This window comes from Lactuca serriola, chromosome 3 (genome assembly GCF_051521515.1).
Source record: "Lactuca serriola cultivar US96UC23 chromosome 3, Lser_US96UC23_V15, whole genome shotgun sequence".
Lineage (NCBI taxonomy): Eukaryota > Viridiplantae > Streptophyta > Magnoliopsida > Asterales > Asteraceae > Lactuca > Lactuca serriola.
The window spans coordinates 344,439-364,969 of record NC_136410.1 but is presented as its reverse complement, the minus strand read 5'-3'; positions in this window follow the sequence as shown (position 1 = coordinate 364,969).

Sequence of the window (20,531 nt, the reverse complement as noted above, 5' to 3'; positions counted from 1 at the left end):
CACAAAAAAAGGATTTTCAAACTCTTCATCCAAAAGCTTATGAACTCACCAACTTAATTGTTGAAATTTTTAAAATTACTTGTATTGTCAGGAAATCAGTGAAACAGGAAAGCTACAACTTTTGAGGATGGGACGTTAAATCGTCAAACATTTCATTTTTGGTCATCATTTTGTAATTAAATTAGAAACATGTAAACTCATACTATGGTGTAACTTTTTCAATTATATTTATGATGGTTGTTTTACTTTGAGCACTATTATACACTCGTGATACTATACATGAAGTCCTCCACCGCCGGATGTTTCCGCCTTCCTTGGTCTGGGGGTGTGACAGATTGGTATCAGAGCATTGTTTATTGTGAACTAAGTATATTTGACCACATAAGATATACAACTATAAATGCATTGAGACTAAAAGTCTCTGATTTAACATTTACAAATGATTATAGCTTTGGAAATAAAAATGTTTCCTCACTAAAGGTATTAGTACAGTCATACTCGACATGTAGTGTTGTGACTAGGAGAATATGAAAACGAAAGAAGGCGAGTTATACGCTACAGGTGTGCTTTAGGATATGTACTCAAGTTCCGAATGGGCATAGCCTGATCAACTATGTCTATCTGAGAGGCGAATCGCATATGATGCGGGATATTGGTGGAGGATGACTAGTCTAATGACCTAATACCACCTACAACAGAAATAGTCAAGGAACCGAACCTAACAAAAAAATGTTATAGGAATGATTTATGTTACTCTAGCGCAATATCTTAGAATCATATCATACTTCTTACCCTCCCACAAATTCTCGTACATATATCATGGCAGGATTTCACCTACCTGGAGATCCATATTATCCGAACTAAGGAAATGGAGGTTGGATAGAGGAAGATCCGGAGGAAGAATTTGAAGAAGAACCGGAGGAAGATCCGGAGGAGGACCAAAAGGGATTGGAAGGGGAGGAAGACATGGATGAGGACTCCGAAGGAGAACCTGAACTCTACAACCCGCCTCCTATCCCATCGCCCGGACCGCAATTTTAGGGCCTGGCGCCCCAATGGGCCGAGACCATAGAACGCTGGAGCCAAGAACAAGGTCAACAACCTCCCTTCGGACCAAATGGGGAGTTCCTCAACCTTGAAGGGGGAGGTTTGGCTGATAGGAGTCTCCCTATTGTAATACGCCGCATCAGACGCCAAGGTGCCCAAGTCCGAACCACATACGACCAACTCCTAGCGACTAACGCGATCGCCCAAATCAACACTACGAGACTTCGACAAATGGATCAAGACCATGATCAGACCCGGCACCACACTAAGACTCTTCGGAGGGAGCTAGATTCAACTCTGACTGAGATTGGAACGCTCCGAGAAAATAAGGCCGCCCTTGAGAGGCGTTTGAACGAAGTCGAACACCAGATTGCGGAACCCAAGGTTTGGAACATCAAACACTCCCCATGAAGAGCGATGCATTTCTTACCTCCCGCTGTAGAATTAGGTCCATGAGTATGCATTAGTGCTACTCTTTTCTTCATTTAAATGTTTGACCCTGCGACTAAGTATTCGGAGGATAGTGGCGCTGCCAAAAAAAAAATTTCCCGTTAAATTTGATGTAATGTGGACCTACTACAAGGTCAAATTTTCCTATTTATATGTACAAGAATTACATCAATGAAGTTGGCACACATTTTGTTTTATTGGATGATCGAATTAGAAATGGTGAGTCCACCTTAGGACCTGTTTCTTACTTGGTTGTGGATTTAGGACAGACTCATCAGGTTCAACGGTTGATTAAATTTTAATTGGACACAACTAGTGTACGTCGAGTAGTCTTAGGAGTGGATCAGGCATGGAAAAAGAAACACAAGATTTCATTCGAGTCATCACTAGAAAAATTCACAAGTTTACTTACATAGACTACTATTATGAATTACTAGCAGACATCCGAAAGTTGGGAAATACTATACTTGAAACTAATAATATAGTTCTACGACACCCGAATTATAACCATTACTAAAAGAATTATACTTGTTTTGTCCTTAAAATTTTATGACAGAAGGATGCCACCCCGTAGATCTGCTAGACGCACTGGCGGAACACAAAAAAATCCACCACCGCCGCCCCCTCAGTATGACCCTGTTATGTTTTAGGTTGCGGTTACGTCTGCAGTGGTGGCTGTTATGTTTCAAATCAGCACTGACGGAGCAAGAGAGCAGGAAGCGGTACTAATATTTTTACTCAAGGAGATAGCCAAGGGTGTTCGAGGGAATGTTCCTACAAGGACTTCACTTTGATGCAAACCCAATTCCTTCAATGGAACCGGGGGCGTCATCGCTTTGATGCAGTGGTTCGAGAAGACCGAGTCCGTCTTCGAGATTTGTGCATTCCCCGAAGCAAGCAAAGTCAAATTCGCATCTTGCACATTCACTGGCAGGTCCCTTACTTGGTGGAACGACCACGTTAAATCCCTGACACTCGTCGTTGCTAATTCGATAAATTGGGAAGACTTGAAAACTATGATGTTGAAGGAGTATTGCCCAAGGGGTGATGTGAAAAAGTTAGAGCAAGAACTGTGGTGTCTCAAGATGACGGGCTCTGACCTTGCAGGTTACACTACCCGCTTCAATGATCTAGCACTTCTCTCTCCGACGATGGTCACTCCGGAAAGCAAGAAGGTGGCACGATACCTCTGGGGACTATCTTCCCAGATTCAAAATAGCGTGTTGGCCTCAAGGCCAACCACCTTTGAGAGTGCCAAAGAGTTGGCACAACAACTCATCGATCATCAGGCCAGCCATGTCAATGCGACGACCACCTCCAATCAAGCCAAAGGAGGAAGCAACAATAGGAAGTTCTGGAACAATAAAAAGAAGCAACCGATGCAGGACCCCGCCAAAAAGCAACAAACTGTTACCATCCATGCTGCCACTACTCTTTCCACCCCAACACCACCGAGGCAATATGTTGGAACCCTTCCCAAGTGCAACAAGTGCAACTTTCACCACAACGGGCCTTGTCGGGAAATGCACTGCAACAACTGTAAAAAAAAGGGGTATACCACTCGTTTTGGTAGGGCGTCTACCTAACAAGCCAACCCGGCCGCCAGCATCGGAGCAAGCTGAACCTGTTATGGCTGCGGGGAAACTAGGCACTACAAGAGGGGCTGCCCTAAAGCTAAAAACAAAAGCGTTGGCGGTGTCGGAAGGATTTTGACCTTAGGACAGGGGGAAGCAAGGGATGATCGCACGGTGGTTACCGGTACGTTTCTCCTCAATAACTCATATGCATGCATATTATTCGATAGTGGAGCGGAAAGGAGTTTTGTTAGCCACAAGTTCAAATAATTATTAATACCAAACCCCCAATCATTAAAGGATACATACGTCGTAGAAATGGCTAATGGAAAAAACAGAAAGCACTAAGGACGTATACTCAAGGTGTACCCTCACTCTAGACAACGACTCATTCAAAATTGATCTATTGCTAGTTTCGATCAAAAGCTTTGACATCATCATTGGCATGGATTGGTTAGGTTCAAATCATGCTGACATTTTGTGTTACGAAAGGGTCATACGCCTAAATCTGCCAAGTGGCGAAACCCTTGTCGTCTACGGCGACAAACCTAGTACAAACCTACAAATCATCTCTTGCGCCAAAGCCCAAAAGTATCTCTGCAAGGAATACCACGCCTTCTTAACACAAGGTGAAGAACATCAAGGACATTCCAGAGGTCTGTAATTTCTCTGATGTATTCCCGGAAGACATTCTCGGAGTTCCACCTACATGACAAGTCGAATACTGAATTGACTTAATCCCCGGAGCTACCCTTGTAGCCAAAGCGCCTTACCGCCTAGCGCTAACCGAGATGCAAGAACTATCCAACGAACAAAACAAATTGCTGAGAAAAGGATTCATTAGAACCAACTTTTCACCTTGGGGAGCTCCAATTCTGTTTGTGAAAAAGAAAGATGGATCGTTTCGCATGTGTATCGACTACTGCAAGCTAAATAAGCTTACCATCAAGAATCGATACCCTTTACCCCGAATCGACAACCTATTTGACCAACTCCAAGGAGCATCTTACTTCTCAAAGATTGATCTAAGATCAGGATACCATCAACTACGAATTCAGGAGGAGGATATCCCTAAAACGACATTCAGAACTCGGTACGGTCACTACGAGTTTGTGGTAATGCCCTTTGGATTAAAAAACGCACATGCAGTGTTCATGGATCTAATGAACCGTGTGTGTTGGCCTTACCTAGACAAGTTCGTGATTGTATTCATAGACGATATCCTGGTCTATTCAAGGAGTAAGGAAGAGCATAGCCAACATCTACGATAGGTATTGGAGACACTAAGGGCGGAGAAATTATATGCAAACTTTTCAAAGTGCGAATTCTGGATCCGAGAAGTAGACTTCCTCGGTCATGTGGTTAGCGAAAAAGGGATACACATGGATCCCTCTAAAATTAAAGCGATCGAGAACTGGTCAGCACCAAGGACGCCTACAGAAATTCGCCAATTCTTAGGCCTCGCTGGCTACTACCGAAGGTTCATCCAAAAATTCTCCAAGATTGCCAAACGACTTACCGCCCTAACCCATAAGAGTGTGACCTTCACCTGGGGAGAGAAACAAGAAATTGCCTACAAAACATTAAAATAGGCCCTGTACAGTGCGCCAGTTTTATCCCTGCCAGAAGGGACCGAGAACTTTGTGGTCTATTGTGACGCATCAAACCAGGGCCTTGGATGTGTGTTAATGCAATGAGGAAAGGTCATCGCCTAAGCATCGAAGCAACTAAAGACGCATGAGGTCACTTACTCCACACAAGACCTCGAACTGGGAACGGTAGTATTCGCCCTAAAGATCTAGAGACACTACCTTTACGGAACAAAGTGTGCTATCTTTACCGACCACAAAAGCCTTCAGCACATCCTCAATCAATAGGAACTCAACATGAGGCAGAGACGATGGATTGCATTGGTGAATGATTATGAGTGTGAGATTCGTTATCACCCAGGTAAAGCCAATGTGGTAGCTGGCGCCTTAAGTTGAAAAGAATACTCGGGTCGCCGAGTAAAGTCATTAACTATGACAATCCATTCGCACCTATCCATGCAAATCAAATAGGAAAACTGGAAGCTTTGAAGCCTGAGAATGTCACAGGAGAGGCATTAAGAGGAATGGATAAGAATCTAGAAGTCAAGGACGACGGAGCTCGTTATCTCTTGAACCGAATTTGGACACTGAAATTCGGCGGGTTCAGGGACGTCATTCTGAACGAAGCTCACAAAACACGATATTCCGTACATCCAGGATCGGAAAAGATGTACCTTGACTTGAAGAAACTCTACTGGTGGCCGAACATGAAAGTCGAAATCGCTACCTACGTGAGCCCGTGTCTAACTTGTGCCAAATTTAAGGTAGAATACCAAAAGCCTTCGGGTCTACTACAGCAACCTGAGATACCCAAATGGAAGTGGGAACGAATAACCATGGACTTCATAACCAAACTGCCTAAGATAGCGGGTGGTCTTGATACCATTTGGGTAATCGTCGATAGACTGACCAAATCCGCGCACTTCCTGCCAATAAAGGAGACCGATAAGATGGAAAAATTGACTAGGATTTACATCAAAGAAATTGTACAACTACATGGTGTGCCGATATGTATCATCTCTGACAAAGATAGTAGATTGACTTCACGGTTCTGGCAGTCCTTACAGAAATCTCTAGAGACCAGGCTAAACATGAGTACGACCTACCACCCACAAACCGATGGGCAGAGTGAAAGGACTATTCAAACCTTAGAAGATATGCTAAGAGCTTCGGTTATTGACTTTGGTAAAGCGTGGGATACCCAATTACCACTTATTGAATTCTCGTACAATAACAGCTATCATACTAGCATCAAAGTCGCGCCATTCGAAGCTCTCTATGGCCGCAAGTGCAGATCACCACTATGCTGGGTTCAAGTGGGAGATACACAGTTAGCAAAGGGGCAAGTCCCTAACAACACCCTTACTGGCCATGAAATCATAAGGGAGACTACAAAAAAGATCGTACAAATCCGAGAGAGACTGAAAGCATCTTGAGATCGATAAAAAAAGCTACGCCGATAAGCGACGCAAACCCTTGGAATTCCAGGTTGGGGACCAGTTACTACTGAAGGTCTCACCATGGAAAGGAACAATACGTTTTGGCAGACATGGTAAACTAAATCCAAGGTACATCAGACCATTCGAGATTAGCCCGGTGGCATACAATCTTCGACTACCTCAAGAACTTAACAACATACACCCGACCTTCCACGTGTCAAATTTAAAGAAGTGTCTGTCCGACGAGACTCTAGTAATCCCACTCGAGGAAATCGAGGTCAATGAGAGTCTCCACTTCATAGAAGAACCGGTAGAAATCATGGATCGAGTGATCAAGAGAACGAAACAGAGTCGCATCCCTATAATGAAGGTCCGTTGGAACGCTAAACGAGGACCCGAGTTCACCTGGGAACGTGAAGTTCAGTTGAAACAAAAATATCCACATCTCTTCTAAAATGCTTGAAGTCCCAGGCAAAACACTAATTTCAGGACGAAATTCCTTCAAACGGGGGGATGATGTGACAACCGTCACCTTCTGGTCAAGTCAAAGTCAAAGAAAGTTAATGAAAGTCAAACTGGTCAACTCAACTAGCGCTAATATGTAAGGATTTCTTTATGTTTATCAATGTACGACTCGAAATCTTTATGCGAAGTAACACTTGAAAGTTTCAAATGTTCAAAAATTCTAAACCCTAATCAGTTTAACGGAAATAACTTATGGGTTTTAGCCATAAGAACTTTCCTATGTGCACATGGAAACCCTAATGTTTGGATCTAGGTTTCTCTAATTGAACATGCAATGTATCCAAGACTTATATTGATAGATCTAGTGTAAACATTCAAATCATAACATATGAAATCATATCTAAAGGAATACCTTGAATTGCTTGCTTGAATCTTCTTGTCTTTGGAGCTTAGAGTCACAATTGTCGCTCCTCTAATGGCTTACAAACACCAACTAGCAAGAGGATGATTATAGAGGGAGAGGAGGGTAAGAAAAATCGGCTCTAGGGTTTCTTGAGATGCAAGAGTGCTGATCTCCTCCACCCTAAGGGTCTATATATACTATTGGCTACTAGGGTTACACCTTAAACCCTAATTGAATAACTTAGGCCCTAAGCAATCCAATAATCCCTATAAACTAGGCCTTGGACGATTTCTAGGTTTCTCCAAACCCTAAAATTGTCCACCCTCTTATCCATAGAGATTTATAGCCCAAAATTCAACTATCACACATTTGACAGTTTATGCCCCTTTATTCAATTAACCTCTTTAAGTCACTAAATTAATTCCTAATTAATTTATGACTTATATTAATCACATGAAAATATTATTATTCCTTATATTATTCTCATAATATTTTAATAATATTTCTTCTCTCATTATAAATCATCCTGTCAAGTTGCTATGGTGAAGGCAACCCAAAAGGACCATGCTCAACCGGGTCAAATACTTGCCAAATATAGTTACAACCTTAGACACTATTTCAACAGTCTCCCACTTGGATAAGTCCGGTAACTATATACACAAGCACAATCCAATTAGCATTCGTAGCTCTCAAAGACGCTGTCAAACTCTGATCTTATCAGTCCTGTCCTTTAGATAGGGGATCGTACAGTCCTCTGTTCAGATATCATGCGGACACAATCAAAGTCCAGCATTTAGTTTCTCGATCTCAGATTTATTTCACATAGAACTTAATCAAACACATCAATTCGGTTCTGACCGGGCCCGACACATAAGCAAATCAAATCATCGAGCGGCCGAGATATCGCTTTTACCCTCTTAGGATAAAAGTAACAGATAAACTTCGACTTATATGCATTTACTTATTCGCCAATCAATCATACACAACAATGCGTTTTATAACATCAATTTAGTGATGCGGTTTCGCATCATCAATGTACAACCAATTAACAAATAACAAACCATATATCTAGGTTTTAAGACCATATGATATTATCATCTTGCGATCACTTACAATATATATATATATATATATATATATATATATATATATATATATATATATATATATATATATATATATATATATATATATACCTTAAAGTGATTCCAGCAAACACGGGTTTGTTCCAATGCTCAAAACTAGTTCATAAGCACTCATGAACGTTGTAGCAACCTTTTGCTATGTCTAATACCATTCTGACAATCTACATACCAATTCATGACAATCTTCTTCCATATCTACTTCCAACATATGAACGATTGTGGACCATTCAAATAATTCGATTATTCTTAATAACTTAATTATTCAGGAAGTCAAAACATGCAAAAATGAAACAATAGTTAAACAATTAACATAAGACAATAACTTTACTTATAAATAATACTCCTTTATTTAATCATCAAATGTCAATTACATTTATCTATTATAAGTTTCTAAAACTATCTAATTTAAACTAATATCATCCTTCAGCCCAATACTCCTAGCATGCTGCATGTGCTTAACCCTACTCAGTCCCTTCGTAAGCGGATCTGCTGGGTTATCTTCTGATGATATCCTCTTAACCACGAGATGTCCTTCTTCTACTCGATGTCTAATAAAGTGATATTTTCTGTCGATATGACAAGATCTACCATGATCCCTCGGTTCCTTGGTCATGGCAACCGCTCCTTCATTATCACAAAAAATTTCCATGGGCTCCTTTATGGCTGGTACAACTCGAAGATCACCAATGAAGTTCTTCAACCATATTGCCTCCTTCGATGCTTCGCTTGCTGCAATGTACTCTGATTCGCACGTTGAATCATCTACGGTTTCCTGCTTGGAACTTTTCCAAGTTATTATTCCTCCATTAAGGGTAAAGACCCAGCCCGATTGCGAACGATAATTGTCCCTGTCGGTCTGAAAACTAGCGTCACTATACCCTCGCACCTTTAAGCCATCACTCCCTCCAAGGACTAAAAACCATTCCTTGGTCCTCCGAAGGTACTTAAGGATATTCTTGACCACAATCCAATGGGCTCTGCCAGGGTTCCCTTGATATCTACTGACCATGCTCAAAGCAAAGGCTACATCAGGGCGAGTACAAGTCATAGCATACATGATTGAGCCAACTGCGGAAGCGTAAGGTACTCGGCTCATCTCTATTATTTCGGCTTCGATACTCGGACTTTGAGTCTTACTCAACTTGGCATTACTTTGTATCGGTAATTCTCCCTTCTTCGAATTCTCCATACTAAAATGTTTTAGTACTTTATCTAAGTAAGTGTTCTGACTAAGTCCTATTAGTCTCTTACTTCGCTCTCTCACTATCCTTATTCCCAAGATATAGGAAGCCTCTCTGAGGTCCTTCATAGCGAAGCACTTCCCGAGCCAGGACTTAACGCCTTGCAGTGTCGGGACGTCGTTTCCTCTGAGTAGTATGTCATCAACATACAAGACGAGGAACCTGACTATACTCCCACTGGCTTTGACATATACACATGATTCATCTTCGCTTCGTACAAATCCAAACTCTTTGACTTTCTCATCGAAGCAAAGATTCCATCTGCGAGACGCTTGCTTAAGCCCATAAATGGACTTCTCAAGCATGCACACTCTATTTGGATGCTTTGTATTGACAAAACCCTCTGGTTGAGCCATGTAAACATCCTCAGCCAACTTCCCATTAAGGAAAGCGGTCTTGACATCCATTTGCCATATCTCATAATCATGAAAAGCGGCTATGGCTAGCATCACCCTAATAGACTTTATTTTCGCAACTGGTGAGAAGGTCTCATCATAGTCAACTCCGGGAGTTTGAGTAAATCCCTTCGCAACCAATCCCGCCTTATATGTGTGTACATTCCCATCCACGTCGGTCTTCTTCTTGAAGATCCATTTGCACCCAACGGTCTTACGTCTGAGTACATTATCAACCAAATTCCAAACTTGGTTGTCATACATTGATTGAATCTCGCTGTCCATTGCCACTTTCCATTTAGCAGACTTCGGGCCTGCCATGGCTTCCTTATAGCTATTAGGTTCATCTAGATTTATTAGTGTACCATCACTAATATACGTGTCCCCTTCGGTAGTAATATGAAAACCATAAAACTGGGGTTGAACTCTAACTCCTTCGGAACGTCTAAGAGGTAAGGACTCGTCAATAGGTTCAACCGGAGTTTCCTCCTCGAGTTGAGCGCCAGCGGTAGAGGTTCCTTCATCACTCGATTCTTGAATCTCTTCAAGTTCAATCTACCTCCCACTGTCTCCTTGGCTTATGAGTTCTCGCTCTCGGAAAACCCCTCTCCTCCTAACGAAGACAACATTGTCATTCGGTCTATATAAGAGATATCCAAAGGATTTCTGCGGGTAGCTGATGAAAATACATTGCTCACTTTGAGGTTTGAGCTTGTCGTGAGTATCTCGTCTTACGAAAGCCTCGCAAACCCAAACCTTGATATGTGCTAACGAGGGAGCTTTCCCTGTCCACATCTCGTGAGGTGGTTTGGCAACCTTTTTAGTAGGGACTCAGTTAAGGATATGGGCGGAAGTCTCTAAGGCATACTCCCAGAATGAGATAGGTAGTGAAGCACGACTCATCATAGAACGAACCATGTCTAACAAGGTTCGATTACGCCATTCTGCCACACCATTCAACTGCGGTGTCCTAGGTGGCGTCAATTGTGAAACTATTCCGCATTCTTTGAGATAGTCATGGAATTCAAGACTTGGGTACTCTCCTCCTTGATCGGATCGAAGCATCTTGATTTTCCTGCCCAATTGATTCTCCACTTCATGTTTGAATTCTTTGAACTTTTCAAACGTTTCTGACTTGTGCTTGATTAAGTAAATATACCCATATCTACTATAATCATCGGTGAAAGTCACATAGAAGCGGTTCGCATCCTTTGTGGTGGATCTAAAGGGTCCACATACATCGGTATGTATGAGATCCAATAAACCCTCACCCCTCTCACAATTACTAGTGAAGGGTGACTTGGTCATCTTTCCAAGCAAACTAGACTCACACGTGTCATCTTCCCTAAGGTCGAATGACTCCAACACTCCATCCTTTTGGAGTTGGGCTATGCGCTTCTTGTTGACATGTCCAAGACAACAATGCCAGAAACATGCTTTGTCCATACCACTGGAAGAATCCATGCATAAAACATCATTTCCTAAGTTATGTACAATCATAACAGTCTCATAAATTCCATTACAAGGCATTGCTTCAAAATATAAAACACCATTTAGATAAGCATAAATCGAACCATTCTCATTATTAAACGAATATCTAAATCCTTGTCTAAACAAACCATGAAATGAAATGACGTTTCTTTCCGTATCTGGCGAGTAGCAACAATTATTTAAATCTAAACTTAATCCATTACTAAGCACTAAAGAATACACTCCAATCTTGGAGACAGGCGACAATCTTCTGTTACCTATGATTAGATTTATTCTTCCATGCTCCACATCCCTATTTCTTCTTAGTCCCTGCAATTCAGAACAAATGTGGTAACCACACCCGGTATCAAGAACCCAAGAAATAGCATGAGATGAATCATTAGATTTAATTGTGTAAATACCTGCGAAAGACGAATTGATCTTTCCATCCTTGATGGCTTGCAGATATTCTGGGTAGCTTCTCTTCCAATGCCCTATTTTGTGGCAATGGTGGCACTCTGCCTCCTTCGGGTTAGGGTTGGGTTTAGCAGGATCAACCTTGGTCCCACTAGAAGAGGAACCATCTCGGGACTTTCCCTTGCGGTGGCTCTTTGACGGAGCCTTCCACTTTTTCCCCCTTCCTATAGCCAAAACGGGAGCAGCGGATGGATTGGGAGTTTGTGCAACAGACTTGTCCTTAAGGTTGCTCTCAGCGACCCTTAGGAGCCCTTGGAGCTTGCTTAGGGTGACCTCTTCCTTGTTCATGTGGTAGGTCATCCTAAATTGGTTGTAACACAGAGGCAAGGAGTGAAGGACCATGTCGATAGCCAAGTCTTCCCCAAAGTCGACATTCAACTTGCAAAGACGATCGATATACCTTTGCATCTTTTTCAAGTGAACGGTTAGAGATTCTCCATTAACCATTTTAGTAGTGATCATGTTAGTGAAGATCTCGTAACGTTCCTGCCTCCCTTTTTGATGGTATCTCTCCAATAAGTCTTGATGCATCACATACAGATACATGTCCTCATAAGACTTTTGGAATTCGGCGTTCATTGTGGCTATCATGATGCAATGAACCTTCGTTGCATCACGTTCATGAGTCTCAAAAGCAGTCATTTCAGCCGGAGTAGCGATTTCTAGATTGATCTTTTCAAGCTTCTCGTCAAGGACATATTCCTTGTCCTCGTAGCGAGCAATCGTGCGAATGTATCTTATCCATTCACTAAAGTTCGTTCCATCGAAAGTCACCTTTTGGCAAAGGCTCATTAACGTGAACGAGCTAGCAGCAGCGTTGTTTGCTTTCGACATCTACAAGTAGAAAATGAAAAGTTTGATTAGAATTGAATCCCTAATTATCACCCAATATGAAAAATTAGGGCTAGGACCCAACAACATTATATACATATTAGAAAAGGGATGCCGTAATCCAATATGCAAACAATTTGAAGGTAAGTGAATGACGATTCACTAATTCTCCACCACAAAACATAACCTTAAGTTTTATTTAGAATTCCTAGATTACGATGAGATTCGTTGAACTTTTCAATGACATGTTTAAATCTCGATATGCCCCTCTCGTTTGTGACTGGGATGCCGAGGATCACAAAGTGGGTATGAATTACCATGCAAATCTACACGGTGCCTTCATTGTTACAATCACCTATTCGATGTGCCGGTAAACCACACACGCTCCACCGAACTATGATAAACAATGAATCACCCTTTGCCACCTTTGCTTAGAACCAATTAGTGTGCCGGTAAACCACACACGCTCCACTAACTTCTTAGCAAGGGTGCAAAGTGTAATTTCATGGGTTTGCATCAATTCACTTTTCCTAAAGTAACTAGGATTGGGAATTTGAAAAACATGTAGTTACTTTGTATTTTAATATTATACTTTTAATGAGGAGATAGGGTTGCCATATCCTACCCGTTCGGCTAACGTCCCTCCACCGATCAAGCAAGCGGTGGGTGTGAGTGTACACCCATTAAGCGTCATTTTATAGGCAGCAACCTTATACCCACCTTATAGACCGACTTCGTGAATGAGGCCTACTAACGGTAACACTAGCATTTTAATTATACATATATATATATATATATATATATATATATATATATATATATATATATATATATATATATATATATATATATATATATTAAGCTTGTAATCATATAGTAGTATAGGGTTCAATTTTAAACTCGTAAAATTCTAGGGTTTGAAATTTAAATTGTCCAAATTAAACTTTTAATCACAAAACTTAAATTTCAAAACTTGAGGACAAGTTTTAAACTTTTCAAAACATAAGGTATCAAATAAAAAATAATTTAAATTAACCATTTAATCTCATAATTATCCATATTTGATTTATTTAAATGTTTCTTGCAAAACAATTTACCAATTTAATTAAAATAATCAATTAATATCATATAAGGAAATTATTATTCAACTAATTGGTAAATAACTTTTGTTAGGTCAAGAATATACTCACATATATGTTAAAATTCGAATTTTAGTGACAAATAAAGATTAAGGCAAGTTTCCATAAGAAAAACAACAAGAAATCCCGAAACTAGCTCCTTCTGACGCTCGAAGTCGTCGAGTACCACAATGGACTCGCCGAGTTCATCAGGCAGATGGACAAAAATCGAATTTTGCACTCAACAAGCAATCAACCAATGCATCAATTCAATAGAAACCAATCAAGGCTCTGATACCACTGATGGGTTTGAGCTATAAGAACTTTCCTATGTGCACATGCAAACCCTAATGCTTGGATCTAGGTTTCTCTAATTGAACATGCAATGTATCCAAGACTTATATTGATAGATCTAGTGTAAACATTCAAATCATAACATATGAAATCAGATCTAAAGGAATACCTTGAATTGCTTGCTTGAATCTTCTTGTCTTTGGAGCTTAGAGTCACAATTGTCCCTCCTCTAATGGCTTACAAACACCAACTAGCAAGAGGATGATTATAGAGAGAGGGGAGGGTAAGAAAAATCAGCTCTAGGGTTTCTTGAGATGCAAGAGTGTCGATCTCCTCCACCCTAAGGGTGTATATATACTATTGGCTACTAGGGTTACACCTTAAACCCTAATTCAATAACTTAGGCCCTAAGCAATCTAATAATCCCTATAAACTAGGCCTTGGACGATTTATAGGTTTCTACAAACCCTAAAATCGTCCACCCTCTTATCCATAGAGATTTATAGCCCAAAATTCAACTATCACACATTTGACAGTTTATGCCCCTTTATTTAATTAACCTCTTTAAGTCATTAAATTAATTCCTAATTAATTTATGACTTATATTAATCAAATAACAATATTATTATTCCTAATATTATTCTCATAATATATTAATAATATTTCTTCTCTCATTATAAATCATCCTGTCAAGTTGCTATGGTGAAGGCAACCCAAAAGGACCATGCTCAACCGGGTCAAATACTTGCTAAATATAGTTACAGCCTTAGACACTATTCCAACAATAACAACTCTATAAGACACTATTATGTACCCTTTGGGGGTGAATAACACTCAAAATATGATGTAACTAAGCCTACGACCTTCGATCTACGAAGGAAAACATTTATAAGGGCCTACGACAAGGTCTATTTCAATCTCTCCACGTATATGAAATCTCTCCCAGGCCTTTCTCAAAAACCTCTCTTAACTTTCCATAATCAACCAGGGTATATCGAACCTTAACTTAGTCAAAAACCATTCAAAACGGGAAGTTACTTAAGGAACAACCTTATTAGGACCGGAACCATCTTTCGGTCTAGAACCATCTTTCGGTCCGGAATCATCTTTCGGTCTGGAACCCTCTTTTGGTCCGGATCCACTTTCAAATTGAGACTCCTTGCCCAATTTTCCTCAAACACACGACTCTAAACTAGGATGAAAACCCCGTAAAACAAAAGAGCCTTCATGACCCGAAGCCACCTGAGTCCGAAATATGATGAATCCAGAATCAGGTGACTCCACGCACCCCGGAATCTTCGCATCGACACCAGAACCGGCTATTCGACCCCAGATGTAGCAATTTGACTGCGTATTGGGAAAATCGACTTCGGACTCACCTCTATAGTCAGCTAGAATCAACTCACGCCACAATAAGCGAGGGCTCACCCTCTTAAATCATGACCAGAGAAAAACGTCACTCTACATCATATCTTTTGTACAAAACTTTATCAAAAGGACGGTTGACTTACCCAAAAATTTAGGACACACCCTATTTCCCATAACCACTCTATGACAACCTATAGGCATTATTTCTCCAATTACCTAGGCAAATCCATATCTTTGTACCAAAACTCCATCAGATTATCTTTCTCGAATCTAATCATTTGGATTTCCAACCTTCACTATAAAACCCAAGTGCAGCCCCAACATACATTTTCCTTTTTCTCTTATCTCTCAAGAAGTCGGCCAAGCCCCAAGAAGAAATTTCATGCACATTCACCTTGGTAAGTCTTTCATCAATCATCTTGAATATTAATCACTCAATGAGTTCTAAACCAGGATTCTTACTCGAAAATCATCATGTTGTCCATAGATTCCTTGAACTCCTAAGTTTTCCCCAAGTATTCTGGACTTGGAGCTTCACCTTCTTCATCGTGCACTGCAAATAAATCACACAATGTGAGTTCATACCCCTACATTTTTATGTTTTCTACAAGTTTTAGGGCAGGGGGGGGGGGAATACAACTTAAAAATCCTTAATATCACTCAAACTCATACATCAGCTTTTCATAGAAAGTATAGTCCTATTCACGGACTGTTTTGACTATCTTAAACCTAATATCTTTCAAAAATGTTTCATATGCGATTAGTTTAGGTTTTTACCTTTAAAATGACTACTTGCACATCTCCATACTAATTTTTCACGATTTATGGTGATATTTACAAAACTGTCTATCATTTCATAAATAAATCCGGACCAGTCTATGAATATGAACGTTTTTACACAAGTTAGAGACTTCTAAAAATCATAATAAAATTTTTGAAAAAACTAGAAACAATTCCTAAACTTTGAGATTTTACGGATTCGGTTTTCGATTTCGAATGAGTTTTCTATGATTTTTCCAAAAACAGTGCAGAAGGGTTAAAAACTAATTCCCAGCTTACAACTTTCATAACACTTTGTAACATGTTGAGCAAAGTGTTCGTCTTTGATGACTTCATATTTTACACACGTTTTCTGTTAAGTTACAATTTATTAACAAAAGGAACTCTCTAGATGGTAAGAGTCCTTTAGCATTACAAACATACAAGATGGAACATAAGGAGCATAGTTATGCATTACTAAACATACTACACGTAAACTCGTTAACGTAAATTGTGAGACACGTCTTCATTGTACTCCTAGTGTACAGGTTTAAATTCCTATAAGTTATAACCAGAATCTCTTAGGGAGAGCATGATAATTGTGTATAGATCTATATTGGGATTGACACCCCACACATTGCTGCTAGCTCCATAGAGATTTATAGCCCAAAATTCAACTATCACACATTTGACAGTTTATGCCCCTTTATTTAATTAACCTCTTTAAGTCATTAAATTAATTCCTAATTAATTTATGACTTATATTAATCAAATAACAATATTATTATTCCTAATATTATTCTCATAATATATTAATAATATTTCTTCTCTCATTATAAATCATCCTGTCAAGTTGCTATGGTGAAGGCAACCCAAAAGGACCATGCTCAACCGGGTCAAATACTTGCTAAATATAGTTACAGCCTTAGACACTATTCCAACAATAACAACTCTATAAGACACTATTATGTACCCTTTGGGGGTGAATAACACTCAAAATATGATGTAACTAAGCCTACGACCTTCGATCTACGAAGGAAAACATTTATAAGGGCCTACGACAAGGTCTATTTCAATCTCTCCACGTATATGAAATCTCTCCCAGGCCTTTCTCAAAAACCTCTCTTAACTTTCCATAATCAACCAGGGTATATCGAACCTTAACTTAGTCAAAAACCATTCAAAACGGGAAGTTACTTAAGGAACAACCTTATTAGGACCGGAACCATCTTTCGGTCTAGAACCATCTTTCGGTCCGGAATCATCTTTCGGTCTGGAACCCTCTTTTGGTCCGGATCCACTTTCAAATTGAGACTCCTTGCCCAATTTTCCTCAAACACACGACTCTAAACTAGGATGAAAACCCCGTAAAACAAAAGAGCCTTCATGACCCGAAGCCACCTGAGTCCGAAATATGATGAATCCAGAATCAGGTGACTCCACGCACCCCGGAATCTTCGCATCGACACCAGAACCGACTATTCGACCCCAGATGTAGCAATTTGACTGCGTATTGGGAAAATCGACTTCGGACTCACCTCTATAGTCAGCTAGAATCAACTCACGCCACAATAAGCGAGGGCTCACCCTCTTAAATCATGACCAGAGAAAAACGTCACTCTACATCATATCTTTTGTACAAAACTTTATCAAAAGGACGGTTGACTTACCCAAAAATTTAGGACACACCCTATTTCCCATAACCACTCTATGACAACCTATAGGCATTATTTCTCCAATTACCTAGGCAAATCCATATCTTTGTACCAAAACTCCATCAGATTATCTTTCTCGAATCTAATCATTTGGATTTCCAACCTTCACTATAAAACCCAAGTGCAGCCCCAACATACATTTTCCTTTTTCTCTTATCTCTCAAGAAGTCGGCCAAGCCCCAAGAAGAAATTTCATGCACATTCACCTTGGTAAGTCTTTCATCAATCATCTTGAATATTAATCACTCAATGAGTTCTAAACCAGGATTCTTACTCGAAAATCATCATGTTGTCCATAGATTCCTTGAACTCCTAAGTTTTCCCCAAGTATTCTGGACTTGGAGCTTCACCTTCTTCATCGTGCACTGCAAATAAATCACACAATGTGAGTTCATACCCCTACATTTTTATGTTTTCTACAAGTTTTAGGGCAGGGGGGGGGGGGGAATACAACTTAAAAATCCTTAATATCACTCAAACTCATACATCAGCTTTTCATAGAAAGTATAGTCCTATTCACGGACTGTTTTGACTATCTTAAACCTAATATCTTTCAAAAATGTTTCATATGCGATTAGTTTAGGTTTTTACCTTTAAAATGACTACTTGCACATCTCCATACTAATTTTTCACGATTTATGGTGATATTTACAAAACTGTCTATCATTTCATAAATAAATCCGGACCAGTCTATGAATATGAACGTTTTTACACAAGTTAGAGACTTCTAAAAATCATAATAAAATTTTTGAAAAAACTAGAAACAATTCCTAAACTTTGAGATTTTACGGATTCGGTTTTCGATTTCGAATGAGTTTTCTATGATTTTTCCAAAAACAGTGCAGAAGGGTTAAAAACTAATTCCCAGCTTACAACTTTCATAACACTTTGTAACATGTTGAGCAAAGTGTTCGTCTTTGATGACTTCATATTTTACACACGTTTTCTGTTAAGTTACAATTTATTAACAAAAGGAACTCTCTAGATGGTAAGAGTCCTTTAGCATTACAAACATACAAGATGGAACATAAGGAGCATAGTTATGCATTACTAAACATACTACACGTAAACTCGTTAACGTAAATTGTGAGACACGTCTTCATTGTACTCCTAGTGTACAGGTTTAAATTCCTATAAGTTATAACCAGAATCTCTTAGGGAGAGCATGATAATTGTGTATAGATCTATATTGGGATTGACACCCCACACATTGCTGCTAGCTACAGCAGGACCAGCAGGCCTACGGGTGACAAATGCCATAAAAATTCTAAACGTCTGAGAAACGTTGTAGCAGGTCATCTAGTCATAGTATGGTTATAGCGACTCACATACGGAGTTAACAAAACTATATGTTTACGGGAAATTTTATCTTAAAAAGGGTTTTATCTATTTAAAACTGCACACTCCGTTAAAATTTTGGAACACACATACACTCGGTCTTGGGATTTAAGACTACATAACATTTATTAAGGAAAATAAGGGATTTTTCTTGGTATGCAATACATTCACAAACAAAGTATTTTCAAACTCTTCATACAAAAGCTTATGAACTCACTAACTTAATTGTTGACATTTTTAAAATTACTTGTATTGTCAGGAAATCAGTGAAACAGGAAATCTACAGCTTTTGAGGATGGGACGTTAAATCGTCAAACATTTCGTTTTTGGTCATCATTTTGTAATTGAATTAGAAACATGTAAACTCATACTATGGTGTAAATTTTTCAATTATATTTATGATGGTTGTTTTACTTTGAGCACTATTATACACTCGTTGTGATACTATACATGAAGTCTTCCACCCCCGAATATTTCCGCCTTCCTTGGTCCGAGGGAGTGACACTTGTGTACTGGCCCCCATCTGCCTATGCCATATGTAGTTCTTGAATGACATCCTCAAATGCAGCTTTGTTGACACATTTTAACCGCGACAATAAATATTGTTTCTTGTATAGTGCTTTGTCCTGTATGGCATATTGGTAGGGTTTAATCCGTCATTTGTGTCCTTTATTGTTTTCATGGTGCATTTTTACGTGTAATAGTCAAATAGTGCAACACCCCTTGTTAGGGCCCCGTTGTAAAATCAGTTTCAAACAAAATGTAAACTATTCTAAGTTGAAAAGTTTCAAACTGATGTGGAAATGTTCAACGGTCCCCAAAAGTTAAATAAAAAATTTAAAGGAGCGAGGTTGTTCATTAGGTATTATAACAAAGGTTCAAGTTCCCCCCATGTCGGGGTCTTCTAAAATTCATGTTATCTCCTAAGCATCAAGCCTCTCAATCTGAACATACATCCAAAATAAGCTAGACAATGAAATGTCTAGTGAGCTACCCAAGAAACAACTCCTTTGAAGTAAGGAATAAAAATCCCAATACTTGAATTAATCCTCCCAAAAATTTATAATTAACATTGTAGTTGAATTATAGCGAAAATATTAAATTCCAACAATGTCAAAAGATGGATAAGATTTTCATGCTAAATGCAATTTTATCCATGCATCTATTCCTAACCCCATGTCAATCTCATAGTCAATATGACAGACGAAATTGTCAAATTTTCCCTTACATCCACAATCAAGGCACTAGAGTCTATCCAACCTACGCCGCACGAGGGGCAACGAGCCTCTACTTGTGCATGTGAGGATTATTTGAAATCTAGTCACAACAACAACAATAACAAATGCCTATTTGGGTACCCCAAAATCTCATAGTCACACCCATCATTGTATTAATATGCAAACATAGGATGAT